This window comes from Puntigrus tetrazona, chromosome 6, assembly GCF_018831695.1.
Source record: "Puntigrus tetrazona isolate hp1 chromosome 6, ASM1883169v1, whole genome shotgun sequence".
NCBI classification, from domain to species: domain Eukaryota; kingdom Metazoa; phylum Chordata; class Actinopteri; order Cypriniformes; family Cyprinidae; genus Puntigrus; species Puntigrus tetrazona.
Genome location: NC_056704.1, coordinates 26,505,618 through 26,515,836, shown reverse-complemented (window position 1 = coordinate 26,515,836; position 10,219 = coordinate 26,505,618). Strand labels below are relative to the sequence as shown.

General features: G+C 39.6%; 1 long non-coding RNA gene across 1 annotated transcript in view; it reads left to right on the top strand.

Annotated features, from left to right (window-relative positions):
• Positions 1 to 9,282: 9,282 nt before the first annotated feature.
• The window catches only part of LOC122346509, a 6,576-nt gene continuing 5,639 nt past the window's right edge, over positions 9,283 to 10,219 (top strand). Inside the window, exon 1 of the long non-coding RNA XR_006251136.1 lies at positions 9,283 to 10,004. This is a non-coding gene — a long non-coding RNA (uncharacterized LOC122346509). The remainder of the gene's footprint in view (positions 10,005 to 10,219) is intronic.

Here is a 10,219-nt window from a genome sequence, read left to right as displayed (position 1 = left end):
TACTTAATGATGATGAGATGCATAATTCAAGTAGATATATTCTGTCTGTCCAGCGGAACATTTTCATTCATTCATTGCATTTTTATTGTATTTATTTGTTATTTACATATTACGCATTTTATTTATATAGGGTTAATCTTATTTCATAGTTTGTTCATTTGTTTTCATTATTTTACTTTGATTTATTTAGCTTGTTTGTTCCTTTATAAAATGTACATTTATTTATTATTGGATTATATTTAAGTTAATTCATTTTATATATTATATATTTAATTTATATATCATTTTATTTTATTCTTTGTTCATTTATTTTTTTTTTTTTATTTACAGTTGTATTTATTCATTCATTTTATTTCTATTTATTATTACTTAATTATTTAATTCTTATTTATTACTTCTATTATTTATTTTATTCAATTGCATTATGTATTTTAATTCTATTTATTGAGTCTTATTTACTATTTGTTTGCTCGTCCATTTTTTTTAATTATTATTTTATTATATAATTTACTCGTTAGCTTTTATTATGTACTTTATCGAATTTTGCAGGTGAGCTCTACTCCTCAACGTCACGCATAATGTGTCAACACACAGATCCAGTCATCACATTAATACACATTTGTCCAATTAATGTAAATACTGAGATTTCTTACCATTATACCTGATGCACATCACCGATGAATTGAAATCTCACTGCTGCTGCTGCCTTGATGGGTGTCACGTTTAAATTTAGTTGGATGAGCCACTGCTGAATGTGTGTTTTGACACTCCCCCCGCTGACACATCCAACAAAGATTTGATTTTGCATGAAGACACTGTAATGTAAATCATTTCTGTGGCCTGAGCCGTGCGCTTTGACAGCGGTCTCCAGCTCCTCAAGCTGCAGCAGACGGTATCTGTTCGTCACGAGGGAGTAAAAGCGCCTGGAACTGAAGCAGCCTGCAGGATGTGGAGCTTATCTCTGGGCTGAACACTAGAGCTTTTTCTCTTCTTATTGGTTTAGCTCTACTTGGCCTGTGCAAAAGCAGGTCACGAAGGCCTCTGACTGATCGACCATTGACAAAAGAATGTCAAATGCATTCAAAACTCAAAATAAGTACCTCTTATTCGTAAACACTATTAAAACCCAACACTTTTTAACACAAAATTAGAATCAAAATGCGTGATAATAAGTCTTATTGTCCTGCATATACGAATGCGAATTATTCATATTATTTTTGTGACAGACATCTGACATATATCACAATTATTATTATTACAAAATAGGTGCTATGAGGGTTAATTATGTAATGTAGTTGTTTATTATTTCCACTGTGTGACTGAACTGACCGGCTCGTTTTTATACTCAGCGTCACTGAAGAGGAATATATTGTGTTAAGAATATAATGGTAACATTGCACCACCTACATGTAAGTAAAGGTGGTGCATCATTCCAGACACAGTTTTAACAATATAATGTAGAAAATGCATGCCTTGAATTAATTGCAGCATTTAGACCTAGGCAGCATTATTTGTTATTATTATTATTATTAATTTTAATGTTAACATTTCACATTAACATTAACAAGTTTGGATGCAACATGGAAAAACATTTCCTTTCATTGTACGATTAATATTTTCTATCCTTATTAATAATATTTATTTAGATGAATATACTTTTTTGGCAATAAAGCAAGCTAGTTAATTACTGTATAAAATGGGTGACACACACACACACACACACACACATATATATATGTGTGTGTGTCTGTATTACCAGTTTTATAGAGGTATTAAATTAGCTTACATTATTGCAATATTAGGGTCATTATAGTTAACTGTAGTTCGATAAGTTTTTCATATACTACAAAAACTAAAAGGAGAAAATAGGAGAAACTATACATATAAAACAGCAGAAATACACTACAAAATTATTAGATCTTAAAACTAAAATATAAAATTATTATTATTATTATTATTAATAAAACTATAGCAATAATTCTGTCCTGATACTAGGCTAGCAAATGAAATCTATTAATTTATATTTTCATTATTTGCTTTTCATATTGAAAAAACATGTCCTATCCTGACACTAGATGGCGATATAGTTAAATGCAATAAATTAAATGTGGAAACTGGCTTAAGATCATGTTCTGTGGTGAAACGATTGAAGGTTTGTGCTGCAGTGCTTCATCTGGTGGCAAGATGGCGCTGTTTCCGCCTTCCTCCAGTTTACAGATCATGCCCTCAGAGGGCCAGTGAACTTAAGGAGGTTCAGAGGTGGAGCTCAAGATCTTAAAGGGACAGCGCAGTTTTTATGACGCAACTGTACAGTATTCTCCAGATCACCAGTTTATAACAAATTAAACTGTAGAACGGAAACGCTCCTCTTAAACCTCTCGAGGTTAAAATACATAATCTTTTGTTTAATATTTACATACAGACTAACAATAACTGATGGCCTTAAGTATAAATGTGTATTATCTTAAGCTATATATGATATTTATTACACGGAAATAATGCAGAAGCAGAAGAGCGGCTACTTAAGGACGTGACCTCGCTCCAGCGGCTTTATTACTCACACTCACAATCACAAACAATGAGGACAACCCATGGAGATGTGGGTCAGAAGAGTGCATACGCTCCTGAGGGACACGTGTGTGTGTGTGTGTGTGTGTGCGTTAAACTCAAACTAAACAAAGGCAACAGGATACTGCCTCACTGTAAAACAAATGCTGGATCCAGCAGCAGATGAGCACACTGAGGAAAATACAGTCTGAAAGTGTCCTGCTGACCTCCTTTCACAGAATATGAGTTTTCCCATGATGCAACGGCCTCTGGCAGAAGGCTGAATAACAGTATAGGAAGGAAACTCCATTTTAAGCTATAGTAGTGCTTGCCTGTGCGAATCCTGTCTTGGTCTTTTACTATGATCCATGAATCAAGTGTTCTGGGTGGTTGTCAGGGTGTTGCTATGCAGCTTCTAAGATTTTAGTGTTTTTTAAACATCACTATCAATTACTAGGGTGCGCTCTGTGTTGAGTGGTTATATATATATATATGCGTGTGTGTGTGTGTGTGTGTGTGTTTTACTATCAGTTACTAGCATGCTCAGGATGGTTGCCAAGGTGTTGCTATGCAGCTTTTACGGTTTGAGTGGTATGCTGTTCTGAAGTTACTATGGTGTTCTCAGTGGTTTCCATGGCATTACTATGCATCTAAATGATTTTTAAAATGGTAGTATCAGTTACTAGGATGCTCAGGGTGGTTGCCAAAGTGTTCATATGCAGCTTCTAAGATCTGAGTGTTTTTAAACATGTTACTATCAATTACTAGGATGCTTTGGGTGATTGTCAGGTTGTTGCTACGCAGCTGCTTAGATTTGAGTGGTTTTTAAATGTCACTATCAGTTACGAGATCGTGCTCTGGGTTGAGTGTTTTTTTTTTACGTTACTATCAGTTCTGGGTGGTTTCCAGGGTGCTGTTATGCAGTCTGAGTGGTTTTTAGCATGTTGCTCTGAATTGTTTGAAGTGTTCTGGGGGATTTTAATAAGTTGCTGGGGGGTTACCTTAGATTTTTGCTGGTTTCCCAGGTATCGCAAAGTTCCTAGCAAATGTTTTGAGTGGTTACCAAGGTATTGATATGCATTAGGTAATCTAAGTTATTCTAGTGTGTTGCTATGAAGTTCATATGGTGTTCTGAACATTTGCTCCTTTATCAGTGCAAAGGTAACAGTAGTTATTAGAAAGTTGCAACTTGGAAAAATTTTTTACTATGCAGTTTCTAGGATGTTCTGAGTGGTGTAAAGTGTTTTGTTTTTTGGTGGTTGCCAGGGTGTTGCAAGGCCATTGCTAAGGAACACCAGTGTGTTGCTATGTGGTTGCAAAGGTGCTCAGAGTTATGGATTTCTTTAGATCTTTTACCATAAATATGCGTTTGACAGATACTGATGTGACTAAATCATGCCACTTTACCATAGATGCCCCAGATGTTCTGCTGTGCCCCACCAAAGTCCATCCACTGAAACCGCATCATAGAACTGATCTAAGATCAGATTTCTCTGTGAATATTTTGACCTTGGCTACAGTAAGCTTATTGACAAAAGTGATCCAATGGCATTCCCATGTGATTGCACTAAAAAGCTTGAGAAGTCAAGATTTCAAAATGATCTTTTCTTGATTTTTTTTACCATTCTGTTGAGAGGTTGGTATAGTCTTTGTCTGTCTTTGCAAAACTTTTTTTTCCGTGCTCATTTACAAGAAAATGTCAGCACTATTACAGTAATGCCATAGAAAAAAAAACATTTTCTGGGGAAAAAATGATCAGAAGCAATGTAACAACCTAAAAGCATAAAAAGTGCAATTTAGAACCAATAGTTTATAGTTTTATAAATAAGCACTTACCATTTGCATGTTTACAGAAAAATGTATCAGCTTTTGACGTTGTAGTGTCTGATCTTTCAACATGTTTCTTTCGCTCGGTCCCTGTTGTGCAATGCGATAACTACGCCAAATTGTACCCAGCTGGTCAATGAACGGTTAACTCAAAACTTGTACGGTTTTGGCAGGGGCTGATTAACCTGAACGATTCTTAAAGATCATGTGATAATGCCCTCGGGAACTTCGCACCCAAAAGAAAACTGGAAACATGATCTGTAATACAAGATTGTAAAAGTGGATATTAGACTCTTTCAGGTGCCATTTCTTCTGCTCGTGATGATGAATAATGCATATAAGGCACATGTATATGTAGTGTCTTAAGTCTACTTGAAAACTAGATTTACAACAAATAATAACAGTACCCAAATTCATTCAGCTTACTCAGCAGGGGTGTTTTAGAACTGGACTGAATGATCAGATTTAATTTAGCAAAGATAATTTTGAGAAAGTACGAAACCTCCTAACAACCCCCTTCAACCATCTAGCAACACCCAGAACGTCATAAGAACCATCAAGAAATGCATAAACACCCTAGAAAAAACATCCTAGCAACCACCTGGCAATGCCAAAACACTCTAGAACACATTCACAACAACCCAGTAATCACTACAACACTTTATCAACCCCAGAGTAATGCCTATCAACCACCCAACAACCCCCAAAGTAACCCTAGCCACCACAGAGTAATGCCTAGAACACAATAGCAACCATCTAGGAACCCCAATATATCCTATCAATCAGAAAAACAACCACAGAGCAATGCCTAGAACACATGAGCAACCACTTAACAACCCTTACCAATCACCTAGCAACCCTCATACCATCCTATCAACTATCCAACAACCCATAGAAACACAGAACACCCTAATAACCACTCATCAACCCTCGAAACAACCTAGTTATTTCCCAGAACATACTAGCACACCACATCAACAACCTAGCAAATGCAAATAATCCTGGCAACCCCATACCATACCCCAGAATAACCTAGCAATGCCCTTAATGTAATCTATCTACGTATCTATCATAACACGTATAAAACATTATGCTCCAGCACAATTAGCTCTTATGCAAAACAATGTAATCCCACAGAAACCCCATCTGAAAAGTCCAGTAAACTTCTTTTTCTCAGTTAATTTAATGTGCAAATGAGAAATGTGCAAGGACTGCACTGAAAGTCACCAAGCCTGCCCAATCATACACTTCCAAAGCAGGTGACAAGCTTCTGACGGTATTGCTTAAAGCAAGTGGCGTTCATTGTGTCCTTATTTCACATGAATGTCACTGCATACAGATGGGGGAAGTGAACAGAACTTCGGTTCTCTCCGCAGCTTCAGCGTTGCGTTACACAGGATGACATCAGTGTGGAGGGACTCAGGGTAATAGCTCCTGTGGGAGAGGACACGTCCTTCAGCTGCTGGCGCCGAAGAGACTATTAGACCCTGCAGCGCCCCCCCAGCGCTCGAGTAATGCGCCTAGGACGTTCCCCAGCAGCCGTCCTTCAGCTCCAGCCATTATGTGTCATTAAGGCAGTTGGGGCCATTTGGTGAGGTCTCCCAGAAAAAGGCAGGACTATCTGTCTATCAGAGCCAATTTGCCATCTAGACCACTGTCAGATGAGGTCACAGGTAACTCTGAGTTGTTAAAGGTGGATTAAAGCTCTAAAATAATAATAATACAAAAATTCTATGACAAGCAGTCAAATGAATGCTGCTTCCTGAACTTTCTGTTCAAGGAAACATTACTAAAATCTTACCACAAACATAATGCATGTCATATGATCTAGAACATGTTTGCTATCTCTCTACCTATCTATCTATTCACTTATATTTGAGTCTTTGTCAAGCCAACATTCAGTCTCTGTCTTGATTAACTTTGCTGTTCTAATTAAAAATATCGTTACGCTATAATTGCAAGCATTCAAAACGGTGCCTTCTAAAAGAGCTATAGTACAGAATAAAGAGTTTTTCCATGAAGTATGGTCACAATGTCACTTTGCAGAAGGTGCACAGAAGAGTGTCTTGCAGTCTTACAAAGAAAGCTGCTTTATTGGCACTGACAGTCCAGTGATGAGCCTTTGACATTCACGCAAATTTACCACTGCATATTTTAAAAACATCTCGTTCTTTGGGGAACCAGAAATGGTTCTTCTCTGAACCCCCCCTTCTGCAGCATTTATTTTGAAGAGCGCAGAGCATCCTCGGTAATGGAGAACTTTGGGATGTAGAGTGTCCTCTTTCTGCTCTGGTTCATGCTCCCTGTCTGAACTCCCAGAGCAGCTGCCGTTGGCACTTGTGCCACCTCTGCCGCCCCCCCTTACCCTGACCTACTGTCCGCTCCGACACCCTCCTCATGGGTACCAGCCCGACCCCTTTCTTTCTCTCTCTCTCTCTCTCTCTCTCTCTGTGAGCTCGTCTTCCTCCGAGACAGTCAGCGGGAGCTTTAGACGCAGCCAGCTCTCTTCTTGAACCAGTGCCAATGGAGGCCGGCCCTGGACGCCACAGCTGAAAGTTTTACAAGAGCTCCGGTCGGAAGGCAGGAAGACAGACTGAGAGATTTGTAAGGGCAGCTTCTCTTTCTCTATTCACTTGCGCTCTTGTGCTTTATTTATATCCGTGACCCTCTCTTTCTTTCGCTCTCTCTACAAGTCGGGCATCAAGAAACTGTTCTTTCTTTCCCTCCAGAGAGTTTACAGAGCAAAAGTGAGAGAAAATGCGACAAGAGGACAGCACTTTGAGAAGTAAATGGACAAATAACAAAAGGACGAAAGGGGGGCGCTGACGTCACACACTGTGCTGCCCATGACAATGCCTGAAAGGAGAGGAAGACAAGACGATTGCAACTCTTTCTCTCTCTTTCTGACACCATCTCTGCGCCGTCAGGAGAGGGACGGCATACTTTTTGGCAGGGTGATGCTGGATTATTGCACTGGTCTGGCTGTCGCGTTTTCTCCACAGCTGAGCAGGATATAGTAGAGCGTTACCACAAACTTTCACCACAAGTGCTGTGACAAGTCGCTGTCTCGCGCTCTTTGTCCTGGCGCCTCGGGTTTAAATTTCTCACTCTACCCTCCTGCTTCAGCACAGCAAGGAACTCTTTGAAAAGGAAGTTTTCTGGAAAAAAAAAGGAGCTTGAATTAGTTTCACCTGGGAAAGCTGACGAACGCGTTACTTGCTTTCAGGACCCCGACTATTAATTCAATTTGAGCACGCTCGCAGCAAAGCCACGGACAAAAGTCGAATGCCCACGGATAAACATCAACGTACATTGCATGCAACATGCAGGCAACTGGAGGACAGCTAAAGATGCTGCGAATGACTTCTGTAAAACAGGAATCGAAAGGCTTGTACCTGGGACAGATGCCAAAGCCTGACAAAAGACTCGTTCGGGAGCCTTAACTCTTTATATTGGGACGCGTGTCAGATCGTGATTAAGTAAGTACATGCGCCTGATATCAACATTTTCTCTCGCAGCTTCAAGCGACGCCAGGCTCCTGAGGGATAGGTTGAGATTTGCTTATTTCGCTTGGTTTCTGACCAAGTTCCACTCCTCACCTCCGGGCCTGAGCCAGGTGACGGTGTTTAGCATTCCGTGCCAACACCCATAGAGGTATTAAACATGGTGGACTGGCTGCTGACCCAACAACAACAGACGAAGCCAAAGAGCGAGCCGCAAGGTGGTCGCAAGAGTTGCCGCCTTGTTTTCTTTTCCTTTCCCGTGCTGTTGTGACCTCTCTCTCTTGGCAGCGGGGCTAAAGTGGGCAGGCGAATAGGAGGGCATAGCTGAATCTGCTCAGTGCTGGCAGGGGTTCGTGTGAGAAGGGCTGTTCACTCGCACACCTCTCTCTCTGCTTTTCCCCTTGTCTTGCGAGCGACGTGGAAACGTTCTCTCCTCTTCGTTTTTCCTCCCTGCTGTCTTTTTTTTCTGGTCGCCATACAGCGCAGCCGTACTTTTCATGCCCATCCGGAGTCTCCCGCGACGTCCCGCGAACAGCTCTCGCTCAGGTACTTCCAGCATTTGATTTCCGTTCTTTTCATTTTTTAACTTTCTTGTGTTGCAGTAACGCAGTTTTTGCTCTGACTTTCGCTGCCCCTCATCCTCGTCTTCCTCCAGCACATGTCGTTTATCTGCCGCCGCCATGATAAAGCGCGTTTCACTTCTGTCCCGATGAGACGTTTCTTCTCATAAAAAAAACAAATATTGTTTATAAGCTCCAAATGTGTTTGAGCAAAAGTAATAGTTGCGAGTGACTGTGCTTGGTTTTGTTTGCCTTGCGACAGTGCATGACCACTGTTGCTTTTTATACAAGCCGTTTGCATAATAGCTTTAAAAAAAATGTTTTTAGAGGCTATACAAATATGCGGTTTGCTATTTACAGTACGGCGGAGGGTAAATACACTCTTTTGTGCTAAGTTACACGTCTGAGGCCTTCAATACAAAGAGAAGCGCTTTACCTGCCAAACTCTGCCAGGAGACGAAAATTAAAACTACAATCCCACTAAAAGTGCTGCAAAAAGATGGTTGACTGTTAGCGGTAGACCACATACAAATCTTCTCTTCCTCCAGCCTTACATGTTTGGAGGAACTGAGCGTTAGATATGACGATTGAGACCACATTGAAAAACCTACTGTAAAAAGTCAAGAACGAGACCCCTAAATTATATTAGATATAATATTAATTATATATATTTTTCAATATATGTATTATTAAAGTGTAATTTGGATCAGATAAATGCAATACTTTTGGAAATGTGTGTGTATGCAAATTAAATTTAAATCCTGTAGTGTAATTCAAAATATAGATTTTAATAAAAACCTATATATATATATATATATATATATATATATATATATATATGTGTGTGTGTGTGTGTGTGTGTGTGTGTGTGTGTTTTCAGAATTTTCAGAACAAAAATAGGTTTAATCACTATACTTGTGTAAACGACAAAAAAAATAACACAAATAATATTAAAATACACTTCATGCGTCTTTCTCCCATCGACGATTGAACTAAAAACGCATTTGGAGATTATTTATGGCACTTTGAATACACACTTCATTTCCATTCCGAAGCACCTCACGTTTTGTTTGGCCTAACCACGTTCGGTTACTTCATTAACGCAGCCAGCGACCGAGAACCGTAATTCTTTTAGAAACTATTGTAAATGAAAACTGCCCTGAACACTGTACAAAGAGAAAACAGAGTAAGGAAAAAAAAAGCAGTAAGGTGGTGGGTGGAGTGATAGACGAAAAAAAATGAAAACACTTCCTCCACCCCTCCCTCACTATCCTCAGATGAACTTGTCACGTTACTTGATGATTTTTTTTTCTGGCCTGCCCTCTCTACTTCCTGCTATTTTTGTGCTGCCTCCCTCTCTCCCTCTTTCTTTCTGTGTGTCGGTGTGGTAACCAGGAACAAAGTCACAGACCCTTTATGGAGAAAAATATTTTGGTAATCACCTGCAATTATGAAGCAATAACACCACAAACAGCATCACATTATGAAGAAAAAGAGCCTTGTGGATAGCAGCCGAACCCTGGGACATCCAGCTGTAATTACGACTGCCTGACACTAACCAGAGCAGGTATTTGTCGCTAATGTGATTCGATGTCTCTTGTTGTAGCAGTTCAGATCACGTTTGTATCACAGGTATCGAAAAGGAAGAGTTAAGTCATGAGCTTTCGAAAGCACATGGCTTCTTACTTGCACATGCTGCATGCACAAATGTTCATTTTCAATGTTAAAATGCTTTCTTCTGCTTTTGCTTGATGTGACAACTATAAGTAAGCTATTGAGATG